This window comes from Rutidosis leptorrhynchoides, chromosome 6 (assembly GCF_046630445.1).
Source record: "Rutidosis leptorrhynchoides isolate AG116_Rl617_1_P2 chromosome 6, CSIRO_AGI_Rlap_v1, whole genome shotgun sequence".
Lineage (NCBI taxonomy): Eukaryota > Viridiplantae > Streptophyta > Magnoliopsida > Asterales > Asteraceae > Rutidosis > Rutidosis leptorrhynchoides.
In genome coordinates, this window is record NC_092338.1 from 389,081,114 (window position 1) to 389,097,475 (window position 16,362).

Here is a 16,362-nt window from a genome sequence, read left to right on the forward strand (position 1 = left end):
ATAAAAGTAGCATCAGGAAGGCTGGAAACAACAGTTCTGTAGAGTTATCCGTCCAGCGTTCTCCGCTGTACAGGCTGCTCCGTCATGCGTAAGCCCTGAAGGCCGCCTAGCGTGTAAGCCCTCGCCGGAGAACGGCACTTTCAGCATAAATTTTGGACCGCGAGTAACAGAACGTATCATCATCTGACACGTGTCCCTGAGCAATCTGGTGGATCTAACACTATAAATAGACCCCTTGGGTCGTCATTTTACACGGTTGAGACATTCTGACAACATTGAGAGCTGAGACTTCACTTCTCTCTTTCTCTTTCTACTTTCTCTCACTAGAAGTCATCCGGCTAGCACTTATACGCTCTGCGGACGACAGATTGATTAAGCCACCCCACAAGTTCTTACACTTGTGTACCGGGTCTGCAGGGATTATTTCCCGAGGGTAAAAATCAATCGGCAACACTCCGCCCTCCTAAAAGCTAGATCACTTATGGTCTCTTGTTGACATACTAAGCCTTACCTCATAAGGAAATAGGTGTTAACAATGGCGCCATCCATTATTAAGACGAATCATCTCACCAATACTAATAAAAACGGCGAGGATAATGAATTCATACCCATAGAAGTGGGCATGATACATCCATGGAAAGCTGGACAACGAAGGAAGGCAGAAGTATTAGAAGATTGGGAAGAACAATTAATATCATTTCCTTCTATGTGTAACACAAACCCATCTGATGGTCCAGTAGTTATAGAAGCGCGAGTTGCAAATTGCTTAATACGCAACATTTACACTGACACAGGAGCTGGAGCAGACATTATGTATGAACATTGTTTCATACAGCTACCCAAAGATGTGCAAGAAGGAATGAAGGAAACAAATGTGCCGTTGGCAAGTTTTACAAGTGAGCCATCGTGGTCTGAGGGAAGTATTTTGCTTGAAGTAACCTTGGGCAAGCCACCCCTAAGACGTACAGCCAACATTGAGTTCTTGGTAGTTAAAGCAAATTCACAGTACAACATAATTTTGGGAAGAACTGCTTTAATGACGTTCGGAGCTGTAACGTCAACTTTACATGGTATGATGAAGTTTCCAACACCAGGCGGAGTGGCAACGTTATATGCAGAACGGCAGAAGTCAATTGAGTGTGCCCAAGTAACAAAGGCAGTAATTAAGCCAATCATACACGATGATGGGTCAATTTCACCAAATCTTAAATTTCCAGATCAGAAAATCATAATTGGGCATACGTTGTCCACTGAATGTAGAGAAAAATTATACAATATTTTGACAACAAATTTAGACGTTTTTTGCATGGCAGCCGTCTGATATGACCGGTGTTCCAAGGGAAATTGCAGAGCATAGGCTAAATGTGAACCCCAATGTACATCCTGTTTGTCAGAAAAAGCGTGGCATGGCGCCAGAAAGAAGCAAGTTCCTTCGTGATGAGGTACGAAGTTTGGTAGATGCTGGGATCTTGCGAGAGGTCAAATATCAGACATGGGTAGCCAATCCGGTCATGGTTAGGAAACCGGATAATTCATGGCGGATGTGTGTGGATTTCACGGATATCAATAAAGCATGTCCAAAGGATAATTATCCTTTACCTGAAATTGATTGGAAGGTTGAATCATTAGCAGGATATCGATTCAAATGTTTTCTAGATACAGCTAAGGGATATCATCAAATCCCGATGGCTTTAAAGGATGAAGACAAAACGGCTTTTCACACGACGGAAGGCATATTCTGTTATATGAAAATGCCTTTTGGTTTGAAGAATGCAGGAGCAACATATCAGCGACTTATTGATATGGCGTTTAAGGATCAAATTGGGAGAAACTTAGAAGCTTACGTTGATGACATTGTCATCAAAAGTCATACTGAAAAAAGGATGCTACGGGATATACAGGAAACTTTTGCATCTCTGCGAAAAATTAACATGAAATTAAATCCCAAGAAGTGCACGTTTGGTGTGGAAGAGGGAAAATTTTTAGGTCATATTGTCACAGAACGTGGAATTAAAGCTAATCCTAAGAAAATTCAAGCAATTGAAGATATGAAGTCACCAACTAGCAAGAAGGATGTTCAACGGTTACATGGATGTCTAGCAGCATTAACAAGATTCTTGTCCAGAGCAGCTGAAAAATCACTTCCATTCATGAAGGTGTTAAAGGGCTGTTTGAATAAAAAAGATTTTATGTGGACGGCGGAAGCCGAAAATGCATTCCAAGAGATCAAGCAGTTGTTAAAAACATTACCTACGTTAACAGCACCAAAAGGGGGGGAAACCCTAATTTTATACTTAGCTGTCTCAAAGGAAGCAATAAGTTCTGTTCTAATCGCAGAACGGAGCGGCGTGCAAATGCCCATATATTTTGTTAGCAAGGTGTTGCAGCTTAGTGAAACAAATTATCCACCACTTCACCGAATGGTTTATGCCCTTGTGCATACTGCACGACGTTTATGAAGATATTTTCAAGGTCATCCCATCTTAGTGTTGACAGATCAACCATTGAAGCAAATACTCCGGCGCCCAGAATCATCTGGCCGTTTAGCAAAATGGGCCATCGAGTTGGGGGAATATGAAATCAATTTTGCTCCTCGAAATGCAGTTAAAGGGCAAATTTTGGCAGATTTCCTCTTGGAGACAAATGAAAAAGTAGAGTATGACAACAAAATGGCACCATCACAGCATGAGTGGGAGTTACATACTGATGGGGCATCCAGTGAATAGGGAACAGGTGCAGAGCTAGTTTTAACAAGTCCAGACGGTGAAGAATATACTTATGCACTGAAATTCTGTTTTTATGCTTCAAACAATGAAGCAGAGTATGAGGCGTTACTCTCCGGCCTCCGCATAGCGGTAGAAATGGGCATAACAAATTTACGAGCGTATGTTGATTCTCAAATTGTTGCCCAGCAGGTTAATGGAACATTCGATGCAAGGGATGCATCCATGAGGCAATATGTAAAGTTGGTGGAAGCAATTTCAAAGAAATTTGATAACCTTGAAGTCGTGCAAATCCCTCGAAATAAGAACAAAAAAGCTGATGTTTTGAGCAAGTTAGCCACGTTAACATTTGATCATTTGCACAAACGAGTGTTGGTTGAAGAACTTAAGGAGAAATCAATACATGGAAAACCAATTATTGCAATAGTTGAAGAAGCTAAGGAAACTTGGATGACTCCATATTTGAGATATTTGCATGACGGATGGTTACCTGTTGATAAGGCGGAAGCAAGAAGAATAAGAGTGACTGCACCAATGTATGAAATAGTTAGTGGCGTCCTTTATCGAAAATCATACAATGGTCCGTTGTTAAGGTGTCTAACCGATGATGAAGCGTTAAAGGTGGTCAAAGAAATGCATGAAGGAGTCTGTTCGCAACATTCCGGTTTCCGTACTGTGGCGTCACGGATCATGCAACAAGGGTATTTTTGGCCTTCACTTTATCGGGATGTTGCAGAAATCATCAAAACATGTGAGAATTGTCAGATGCATGGAACAATTCAGCGTCTTCCAAAGTATGACTTGATACCGGTATCATCCGCTTGGCCGTTCTATAAATGGGCTATTGACATTGTGGGGCCATTCAATAGGAGCACTGGTAATGCTAAGTTCTTGGTGGTAGCAATCGATTTTTTCACGAAATGGGTTGAAGCAAAGGCTTTAGCAAAAATCACAGGAGAAAATGTCAAGAAATTTGTTTGGCATGATATTATATGCCGTTATGGGGTGCCAAATGAAATAGTTAGCGATAACGGCAAGCAATTTGCAGAAAATCCATTTCGGAGTTGGTGTGAAGAGCTGGGCATCAAACAAAATTTTACATCTGTTGCTCATCCTCAAGCGAACGGACAAGTGGAGGTTACCAACAAGGAAATTGTTGCTGGCATTAAGGCAAGATTGGGTCTGAGTCAAACTGGATGGGTGGATGAATTGCCAAATGTATTGTGGGCACACCTGACGACGCCAAAGCGGAGCACGGGGGAAACACCTTTCAGTCTGGTGTATGGAACAGAGGCAGTGATACCGGCTGAGATATGTGTGCCAACGCAATGCATTATGGCATTTGATATTGAGGTTAATTCCGAGGCGTTAAGAGAGAATCTCAATTTATTGGAGGAAAGAAGGTTGATGGCCGCCATCCGGCAAGCGGATCACAAACATAAAATGGCAAAATATTATAACAAGAAAGTGCAGCATGTGCAATTTGAAGTAGGTGATTTAGTACTACGTGATAATGAAGCAAGCAGGCAAATCAAATTTGGAAAGCTAGCCCCAAAATGGGAAGGACCTTATAAGGTCACGAAAGTAAATCAGAACGGATCCTACATGCTTGCTGCGCCTTCCGGCGAGCAATATGAAAGAGCTTGGAATGCAATGAATTTAAAGAAATTTTATGCGTAGCACTATATGCATGGACAGCTTGATCAACTGTCAAATGCATGAGATATAGTCATAAATGTAAAAATTTCTTTAAAAAATATGAATAATAGCAATTATTCTTATGGCAATATTTTTCAAATTTTATCCGGCCAAGGATTTTTTAGCCCAGGTGTCACATAGCTGTGTGTCATCCCTACCTGCAGAAAGAAAGAGAGCCTTTCGGTGGTAGAAGTACAATCATACTCAAAATGGTTGTATCGATAGTGAGACATGTAGAACTCACTAAAACATCGAAGCGATGAAACGAATCTACAAAAAATGTCATGACACATATACACAAAATACAAAACAAAACAGAAAACGGATCATAGTGTCCAGCAAAATATCTGAAGGCGAAAATAATTCATAACTTTTCCTCATGAATTTCATGACGGAAGGCGTATGGCGGAGAATATGTTTTTAATATTCATAACTATAATGATTTTAACGTACAATCTCAGTATTTTAAACATTGCTCAGTACAATAATCTTACTAAGTTACATCATATCTTTCTAATATACATAACTAAATGCAATATTAAGCGTTATGTAAAAGCAGATGTATAAAAACATAATGTTTTATTCATTCTGTGGAATGTAATTCAATACATCATCTATTGTTACATCCGGCCTTTTACACAGATTTTCAAGATCAGAAAACTTTATATTTTCTATTGAGGCACCGGCTTCATCAGCTTCTAAAATAGCATTTTCATTAATTTTTGATGTGATTACCTCAGGAAGAGGATTTGGAAGTTCTGGTAATTTTTTCTTCATAAAGTTGAAAAAATTTAACCGTTCAGCAGATTTTGCAAGGCGGACAAACTCACGGATTCTGTGAGATAGTGCCTGACAGTTAAAGACACGCTCTACAAGTGCAGGAATGCCAGTTATCATTCGTTTTTCGTTATCCTCTTTGGCTTTAAGCTGTTCCTTCAATATGTTATTTTCCTCAACTAATTTTTCTTTCTCCTTCACTAGTTCATCAATTTTGCTCATATGCTGTGTTTCTCTGAAGGATAGTACTTTAACTTGCTCCTTATATTCCGCCCTCTGATTGTTGCTATTATCATAAAGCCTCTTCATTGTCTCGTATTCCCTCTTCATCTCTGTGGCTATTCGTTCAGCCCTGGTTACTTTCTCTTTTTCAGCAGATAGCTCCTTATTTGTAGTGACTTCACTGTTCTGCAAATCAGATAGGCGTTGAAGGTCATTCAAACCAGAAGCAATGTTCAGAATAATGCTTTGTGCCTTAACTTTCTTGGCATCTGCATCAGATAAGTTGCTAAAAAATTGCGCTAGTGAAGGACACACCATGGCATTCAGAAAAGTCATGAAGTCTTCATACGAATGTGGTGGTCCTTTTAAAAGAGAAGAGAGCATGTTTGTGTCAAGATTGGGAAGCGTAATTTGTTGTTGAGAAGAACTAGGGCCAGCTCCCTGTTGAGCAGATGAAGGAATTTGACCAGTTCTTCTCCTCTTGGCGGAAGGCGGAAGAGTTACTAAGATAGTGTCTTGATGTGATGCACTAGCTGTTGGAGATAAAGGAAAATTGTTACTTATAAAAGAGTTCCAATATGCTTCACAACATTTCAAAGGTGGCATAAAATATAAGGAAGGATTTGGATTATAAAATCCACCAGTACTGGGTATGTAAGAAAACAAGTACAGGTTTTGGTATGGAATTTTGCATAATTCAGTGTTGTCATTTTCATTACCCGAGGTACGACGTTCTCTAGAGGCAATCCGATTCATACCTATTTCTTCTTCTTCTTCTTCTTCTTCTTCTTCTTCTTCTTCTTCTTCTTCTTCTTCTTCTTCATCTTCCTCCTCCCTCACTTCATCTGTTTTGGGGGTATCATCAATAATCTTCTCAGTGCTAAAAGTAAGCTGTGAATAACATGATGATCGCATAGCGGTAAGCGGAGTAATTTCTGCAAAAAGTTAAAGCATCACAGTGATTAAATGGATAGATACAGAAGAACATTTTATTTAAGCATATATAGCAAAAGTAAATGCTTACTCTTTTTCCCAGCAAGAATACAAGCATAACCTTGGGAGATATCCCAATCTTGGCTCATGGATGTCAGTGAAAGCATGTGTTCCCCATATTTAATATCATTAATTTGTTCAGCTTTAATCTTCTTAAACAAAAGATTTTCTTTGGTGACGAGTTTTGGAAAGGTAACAGAAATGTTATGCGAATATTTGCGCCATACTCGAGTAGCTGAGTATTGTTTATCAATTACATCTTCATTTATGAAAATAAATGAAGCATACCAGTTATTGCCAGGATGATCAACTGCAGGTTTCAGAAACCCATGAACTTTGTTGAATGTAAACCAACCATTTTCATGGCGTGCTATGCGTACCAGATGACAAAATATTCGAATTGATGGCTCAATTTTCCTTGCGTGACAATACATTTCAAAAATCAAGATCTTTCGAATTGATGCTGGTTCGAATTGACCAACAGCAACACCGAAAAATCTGCAAACTTCTAAGAAGAAGGGTGTAAATGGTAAACGTAAGCAAAATCTGAAGATTGAATGGCCATAAATCGCAACTTTGCCAGGGGGTGGTGAACAGGCTCTGGCATTAATTGCAGGAATCACTGGTTCAACACCAGCTAATCTAGGGAAATGTTGCAGTAGCTCGCTTAAATATCTCTCATTTACTCTGCTAGGAATAGCTGCAACATCCTTTATGGCCGCCATTAATGTTCTAATGAAACAGAAAATAAAGAAGGTATTAATGGAAGAAGATGAATACTTTAGAAGGAAGTTGTAAACGCGAATTATCGGCTAGGGTTTATGATGGTTAAAAGTAAGAAGATATAACAGCTGTAGTTAATGGTGAATTGGAGGTTTTGTTTTCAGCCACACACGTGTAAGGACAAGATAAAAAGGTGAGTACATCGAAGAGTCCTTTTACAGCTAAGAGGCGCGTGCGATATTTTAGCAATCATCATGTTGTCAGTAAAATTCGCCTATCATTTAATGCCTGTGGTGTGATTCCCAATGCGAAAGGAAAGGGTGAAATGTGAAGATTTTGGTTGGCATGCGTTATCAAAAGTTTAACAACTTAATCATTTTTCAAATGCTTAAGTCCTTAAACTGGGGGGACTTAATGGTGTATCCTATCGTATACACACATAAAAGGCATAATGGTTGCATAAAAGTAGCATCAGGAAGGCTGGAAACAACAGTTCTGTAGAGTTATCCGTCCAGCGTTCTCCGCTGTACAGGCTGCTCCGTCATGCGTAAGCCCTGAAGGCCGCCTAGCGTGTAAGCCCTCGCCGGAGAACGGCACTTTCAGCATAAATTTCGGACCACGAGTAACAGAACGTATCATCATCTGACACGTGTCCCTGAGCAATCTGGTGGATCTAACACTATAAATAGACCCCTTGGGTCGTCATTTTACACGGTTGAGACATTCTGACAACATTGAGAGCTGAGACTTCACTTCTCTCTTTCTCTTTCTACTTTCTCTCACTAGAAGTCATCCGGCTAGCACTTATACGCTCTGCGGACGACAGATTGATTAAGCCACCTCACAAGTTCTTACACTTGTGTACCGGGTCTGCAGGGATTATTTCCCGAGGGTAAAAATCAATCGGCAACACTCCGCCCTCCTAAAAGCTAGATCACTTCTGGTCTCTTGTTGACATACTAAGCCTTACCTCATAAGGAAATAGGTGTTAACAATTACGCATTAGGTACTTATTACAGTATATTAGTTTATATATAAATAAATACTAGTTTAATACCCGCGAATTCGCTGGATTAAGAAAGTATATTTTTTTACTTGGTTTAGTAAAGTTGAATGATGGCTAATAAGTGATAATCGAATATGTACTCAATGTTAGTACTTTGTGTCGAAGTACAAATAAAGAGAATTCAAAAGTATAGAACAAAGTCGTAAAGTCGTAAGCATCACATACAAACGGGATATTTATATCACCCCTACAGTGCCATCATAGAATTTAGTATAGAACTAAGTCGTAAGCATCGTATACAGACGGGATACTTGTATCACCTACAGAGCCATGAGCCACGACCCTTCCATTTTATTCCTCGTTCGTACAAAAAAGTTCAAACTCGACTTCAACAAACACATATTTAAGAACTCAAACCCTAATGTGAGATACTGAAAATCCACTAACCAAAAATAGGTCATGACACATCGTCGGAAACCTCATTGTTCTGAATTTTCTCTTATGGAGTTGGAGATGAACATTTTGCAAAAAAAAAAAAAATTCCAACAGAAGCCTCACCACTAAGCTTTTTATTCAAACTTCCTCCAATTTGGTTTGATATAACTTCATATTGAAGTGCCTCAAGATACGAAACCGTTGCATATTTTTTGAACTTCATCATGAATGTTTTATGCATCCTGGATATCGAATCCAGTATCCCCTGCAATTGTAAACAAAAAAGTACGAAGTACTACTTTTTATTTTGTCACAAAACATTATAAGAATGTGATATAGGTATAACAATACGTGATCATTGGACGGGAAACCAGTTTCATCCCAGTATGCAGCTCTCATGTGCTTTTAACTCATCATAGCTTTCCCAGGCACATCTCTTCGTTTTTACTCAACTAAGACCATTGATTTGTTACTTCATGATCAAGAGTGGTCTAATGAACCACTCAAAAGATTATCCCTTAGTACGTTGGTCACTGTTAAGTCAACATCATCCACTAAGCATAACAGTGTATTATAGAGTGCATGATAAAGTAAAAAACATTCTCTCATGACATTAATTCACGTTCTTAAGAGGTTGATGTTACGACGTATTTACCTATAGACAAATTGGTTCATGTTATTTTTATATCTAGAGGTCTAACATATACACTTCGTAAACTTTATAGGATAGCATGTCAATTGGGCTTCCGACCAAAATGGATCGAAACAACAAATAATGTACGGAGTGTTATAAAATATCTAGATTGTGTTATAAAATATCTAGATTGGATGTTAATTTTATTATTATTATATTTCTTGCATAGTAATATTTTATACTATAAATAGACATGTATGGTAACCATTTAAGGTGCACCATTTCTCTTGAAATATCAATATCAATATTTCTTCTCTCATTCTTCTCTCTTTTTCTCTCTTTGTTCTTATAACCATTAAAGGTAGTTATAAGCCTACTGAATTATAACACGTTATCAGCACGAAAAGCTTAGTGTAATTAAAAGATATCTCAAACGATCACGAATCACTAATCAAGGTATGAAATTATTAATAATTTTCAGACTCGAATATATCAAATTTTGGACTACTAACATTTATATTTATGTTATTTAAGTTATATATGGTCGATTATACCACCTGAATTATATTTCTGTAATCTAACTTTTACTAACTTCACTAACATTTATATTTATGTTATTTAAGTTATATATGGTCGGTTATACCACCTGAATTATATTTCTGTAATCTAACTTTTACTAAATTCACTAACATTTATATTTATGTTATTTAAGTTATATATGGTCGGTTATACCACCTGAATTATATTTTCTGTAATCTAACTCTTATTAACTTCACTAACATTTATATTTATGTTAATAAGACCTCATGATTGTACGCAACACGTCATTTGACAACACGGTACTTTATGTACGCAACACGTCATTTGACAACACGGTACCATGGGTCGAGATTAATTCCGATCAGTACGAATACGACGGGGTCTTTATATGTTATCTAACATTTATGATTACTTATGCAATTAATCATTATTTATTTCATACATACTAATGTTTATTCTTAAATTTATAATTTTAAAAGTTAAAATAAAAAAATAGTTTGTATTTTTATTAAAAGTATATCTTAAAAGTTAAAATAAGAAAAAGTAGTTTGTACTTTTATTAAAAGTAAATCTTAAAAGTTAAAATACAAAAAGTAGTTTGTATTTTTATTAAAAGTAAATCTTAAAAGTTAAAATAAGAAAAAGTAGTTTGTATTTTTATTAAAAGTATATCTTAAAAGTTAAAGTAAGAAAAAAAAGGGGATGGTAAAATGAAATAGTTTTTTTGTCAAAAATGAAGTATTGAAAATGAAGTGGTCTCCTTCTATAACTAAAAAAAAAATATATACTTTTATCAAATGAATTTTTTTGTGGCCGACAATTTCAAACACGAGTCCGTGTTTAGTTTATCAAGAATATCTCTTGCTTTGGTGAAAGGTCACGATCACGATATCAGGTGTTGTGAAAGAATTAAAAAATTGGTCAAGTGGCCTTTTAAAAACTAGAAAAAAAAAATTTAAACAAAAAGTTTTTTTTATATATTTATAATTTACGGGTAACGTAAAAAAAAGGAAGTTTTTTTTTTAAAAAAAAAACAAAGAAAGTGTTTAAATGAGTTTTACAGAAAGGGGGAAAGCAAAGTAAAAAAAAAACTTTTTTCCAAACAAAGGTAAATGAAAGTAGGACTTAATACAAGAAAAAAGTAAACATCTCCTAGACGTGATAAAATCTATCAATGATAAGTATTAGACTTGATGAGCTAAATGTGACAAAAATGTTTCAACATGTCTTATGTTAATTTTCTAAAATAAGTTATTATTATTCCGAGTTTAACACATATACATATGTTAATTAAAAACAACCTTTTTGTTTTTATGTAGTGTTGGGTTGCAATTTTGGTTGTATGCCATAATTCCATCCAGTAGAGTGACAATAGAAAACTTTTGATGATAATCAATAAAAAACTTTTTTCCAAACTTGTCAAATGTTTTGTTAAAAACGTGACCGTTGAAAAAAGGAGGTTGAATAATAAAACTTAAAAAACAAATTATTTTTTTAAGAGTGTGCATCAAAATGGCCCGTTTAATAATGGGGAGTAAAAATATAGTCAAATTGTTTCAACGAACAAGGGTTCAATTGGATGTCTCTTAAAAAAAATCCGCGGGTACGGGTGATGGATCCAATGGATCCGCATCCACGACCCGCGGGTGCTATCCCTAATTGTGACAAGTACAAATCAACTAAAAGTCTAAAAAATAAATGCTCTTATAGGGACCAAATGTTCACAATAATTGCCTAAGCTAGATATGAAACAAATAGTTCATAAAAAAAAAAAAAAAGGTCGTTGTGCGTTTTCGGGATGATAGCCGAAATACACTTACAAAAGTAGGTCAGCCGTCAATTCTTTATGGCCATATCAACGTAGATCAATAAAATCATTTATGGTTTTGATAAAAGATTAATTAAAAATTAATTGTTTTTTGGTCTTGGATTCTCGGTAACAAAAGCAAAGGTTGTTTTTGGTTGCCACAACAAACAAGACAGAGGTTGTTGACTTTTGTTGTTAAACATGGCACAAGTGAACAATAACAATAGATTATTGTTTTTGAAAAGAATAATGATGCGTTAATTTTATTGTATAAAATAAAATTAAAGAAAATGGTTTTCATTGATGACTATGAACAAACGCAAACAAAGTGTTTGTGGTATTTGGTGATTAAAAAAAAAAGTGCATCTAAAGCTTCTACTGAAAATAATATGCATCTAAAGCTTCTACTGAAAATTAATGTGCAAGGTACAACGTATAACTATATGGTCAAATTCATTTGAGCCTTCGGAGTCACAAGTATATGATGTATATATATATTACTCAATTAACAAAATAGTTAATCTAAATTAATTCATATGAATAGTAAAACGAAATTAATTAATTTACTATTCACATAAAAAAGCGCATATGATAAAAAGCGCATCGCATATGATAAGCGCATATGATAAAAAGCGAATATGATGAAAAGCACAACGCATATGATGAAAATCGCATATGATTAAAAGCGCATATGGTGAAAAATACAGCGCATATGATTAAAAGCGTATATGGTGAAAAGGATATATGATAAAAAAAAACACATATGGTGATTTATAAAAAAAAAAAAACACATATGGTGATTAATGGAAAGCACATATGGTGATTAATGAAAAGTATATTGTGAAAAAGAATCACAAATATTTCTTGAAAGAATTCAAGGTAAGATATATGAACCAATTCATCCATCATGTGAACCATTTTGATATTTCATGGTTCTAATAGACGCATCTAGCGGATGGTCTCATATTTGTATGTTATCAAGCCGTAATATGGCATTTGCAAAGTTTATTGCACAAATTATTAAATTGAGAACACATTATTCTGATTACACCATTAAAAGGATGAGACTTGATAATGCTGGTGAGTTAACATCTCAAGCATTTAATGATCATTATATATCTACAGGGATTGTTGTTGAACATCCAGTTGCTCATGTGCATACACAAAATTGGTTTAGCTGAATCAATAGATAAACGCTTACAGCTAATAACTAGACAATTGATAATGAGTACAAATCTCTCAATATTTATATGTGGACATGTAAATTTACATGCTGCGACATTAATTCGCATTATACCATGTGGAAGTCGTAAATATTTTCACTTAATACTTGATTTTGGCCAAGAGCCAAATATTTTCTACCTTAAAACATTGGTTGTGCAGTGTATGTTCCAATTGTATCACCACAACACAATAAAATGATTCTTCAAAGAAAGATGATAATATATTTTGGATATAAAACATCTTCAATCATAAGATATATTGAACCCATGATGGGTGATGTTTTTACAGCACGTTTTGCTGATTGTCATTTTAATAAAACATTGTTCCCTAGATTAGGGGGAGAAATAAAAATAAAAATAAAATGATGCTTCATGATGTGAACATCAATTAAGGTATATTGAACTCGCACAAAAGAATGTGAAACGAAAGTTCAAAAATAATGCATATGCAAGAACTTGCAAATTAATTACTTTATGCATTTACAGATATAAAAAAGTGACTAAATCATATATACCAGCGATAAATGCTCCAGCTCGAACTGAAATTCCAAAAGCTGGCAATAATGTCACTGTTGAGTCTTTGCCACGCATCAAACGTGGAAGATCAATTGGTTCCGAAGATAAAATCCTCGAAAAAGAAAATCAGCTGATAATGAGGTAAGAGAAAGTGTTCAAGAAGAACCACAAATCAATATTCCTTCTGCAGAGGATATTGATAAATGTAAATACTAAAATTGCGATAAATTATGCAATATTATGGAACCGAAATGAAACTAAAATCTCTATGAGATATTTTCATATAATGTTACAATGACATCATGAATAAAGATGATGATCTGGAACTAAAATCTGTCATTGAATATACAAAATGGACATGATTGAGCTCAATGGAAATGATTAATAAGAGCTGAATTAGAATCGCTCGATAAAAGAAAAGTTTTCGGATCAATCGTTATCACTTTTAAAGATGTGAAACGTATGGGATACAAATGAATTTTTATCCGAAAAGAAATGTGCAAATGAAGTTACAAGGCAAAACTAGACTTGTAACTCAATATTTCCCACAAAGACCAGAAATGAATTAGGAGGAAAAATTATTCTCCTGTAATGGATATAATTACTTATTAGATACTTAATCAACCTGGTAGTTATTTAAATGCATCTCATGAATGTTGTTACTACTTATCTGTATGGATCACTTAATAGTGATATATATGAATATACCTAAAGGGTTAAGGTATCATAAGCATCTAATGTAAAACACAAGGGAATATATTCCATTAAATCACAAAGATTTCTAAGTGGGTTTATACAAACGGGACGTATGTGGTATAACCGATTAAATGACTACTTGATAAAAAAAAGGGTATAAATATAAACTTATTTTGCACGTATGTTTTATAAAAACAATGTTCGGATATGAGATCGTAGTTGTTTATGTCAATGTTCTTAACATCATATGAACAAATAAAGAGATCTATGAAATCATTCAACTTCTAAAGAATTATTTTGAAATGAAAGATCTTGAAAAAACCAAGTATTACCTTGGATTGCAAATTGAGCATATGCCTAATGGTTTACTTGTACATCAAACAACTTATACCGAAAAGATTTTAAAACATTTTTTTTAAAGACAAACTCATTGTTGTTAGATCACTCAATATTGACACTGATCTATTTCATCCCTGCGAATATCATGAAAATTTTAACAGATCGGAAGTTCTATATTTTAGTGCAATTGAGGTTCTTATGTATCTTATAGATTATACAAGATCTGACATTTCTTTTGCAGTTAATTTGTTGACAAGGTTCAGCTCAGCCCCTACCAAAAGACATTGGAATGGGATCAAACAAATAGTTTGATACCTTCGGGGAACTACTGATTTATAATTATTTTATTCTAACAACTCGAAACAAGATTTGTTTGGTTATACAGATGCAGATTATTTATCCGATCTACATAAAGCTAAATCTCAAACTGGATATGTATTCCTAAATGGAGGCACCGCAATATCATGACGTTCTCAAAACAAACACTTGTTGCAACATCATCAAATCATGCCGAAGTGATTGCATTACATGAAGCTACTCGGGAATGATTTTAGTTAAGATCAATGATACAAATCATTATTGATTCTTGTGGACTAGAACGCTATAAAAGCGTAACAACTATCTATGAAGATAATACAGCTTACATAATACAAATGAAAGAAGAGTATCAAAAATGACAGAACAAAACATAAATGCTGACGAGGCGCTAAAGCTATAAACGGTCTTAACGGTCATAAGTTTGATGGAAAAGAATGGTATATTGGTAAGGCTCAGAAAAAGACTGAAAGGGAATAGGAACTGAAACAACGGTTTGAACAAACCATGAAGGAGACTGTAGACAAATCACGAGGGCCAAACTTGTACATAAAAGATTTAGATGATACAGTTTCAGATGAAAACCTCAGATTTTTCTCATATACTCAAGATATCGTAAAAGACAACCAGATTAAAATGAGATACGTTCAATCAACAACTCTGCTGATTTTTATACCAAAGCACTGCTAACTGCTATTTTCAGAACACACGTTCATAATATTGGCATGAGGCATGTTCAAAAAATGTAACAACTCAGGCGTTGCCTACTTGAGGGGGAGTCAACTTTATGCTGCACTCTTTTTCCCTTAGCTAAAGTTTTATCCCAATGAGTTTTCTTTAGCAAGGTTTTTAACGAGGCAGTACTAGTTATTCTCTAATAAAATTGTCATCCAAGGAGGAGTGTTATAAAATATCTAGATTGTGTTATAAAATATCTAGATTGGATGTTAATTTTATTATTATTATATTTCTTGCATAGTAATATTTTATACTATAAATAGACATGTATGGTAACCATTTAAAGTGCATCATTTCTCTTGAAATATCAATATCAATATTTCTTCTCTCCTTCTTCTCTTTTTTTCTCTCTTTGTTCTTATAACCATTAAAGGTAGTTATAAGCCTACTGAATTATAACACGGAGTACTTATTTTGGTACATAAAACAAACACCGTCATTTTTATTCAATAGTTTATATTATTATAGAAAAATCGCTGCTTATATAATCAAATCATAATTATTAACAGAAAAATACAAGTCACTGTCGTATGGATAATGCAAAAAGACAGTGCAAGTAATTTGACGCCCAACTTCTTGCATTTCCCCTTCATTATGTATTCTTCTATCGTCTATCAAACCATCGCAAATAAGTATTCTTCGATTGCGTATAGCATAATCAAAAACCCAAATGCACACATATCATGTTTTAGTGCCTACCTGCACATGATTGTAATTTTGAAGAGCCTTCTTGAAGGTTGTGAAACCAGCATAGAGCCTCTCCAACTTGTTTCCTTCTCGTTCTTGAAATTCATTACCAATTTTCTGGAGCCCATCGGAGGGTTCTATGTTTTCTGGATATCTGGGTCTGGCAATAGTTAATTAAAAACCATCAAAATGAGCAATAAAAAAATATCAAAATTTTTGGCCCTGATAATTCAAAATTAAACGAAAAAAAATTAATATGAGTTGAACGATTTGTATCAGGTTGAATAGAT

The 16,362-nt window shown here is 35.0% G+C and overlaps 1 pseudogene; it reads right to left on the reverse strand.

Annotated features, from left to right (window-relative positions):
- LOC139854980 (uncharacterized) overlaps positions 1-16,362 on the reverse strand; it is a 241,793-nt pseudogene that overhangs the window by 125,231 nt on the left and 100,200 nt on the right.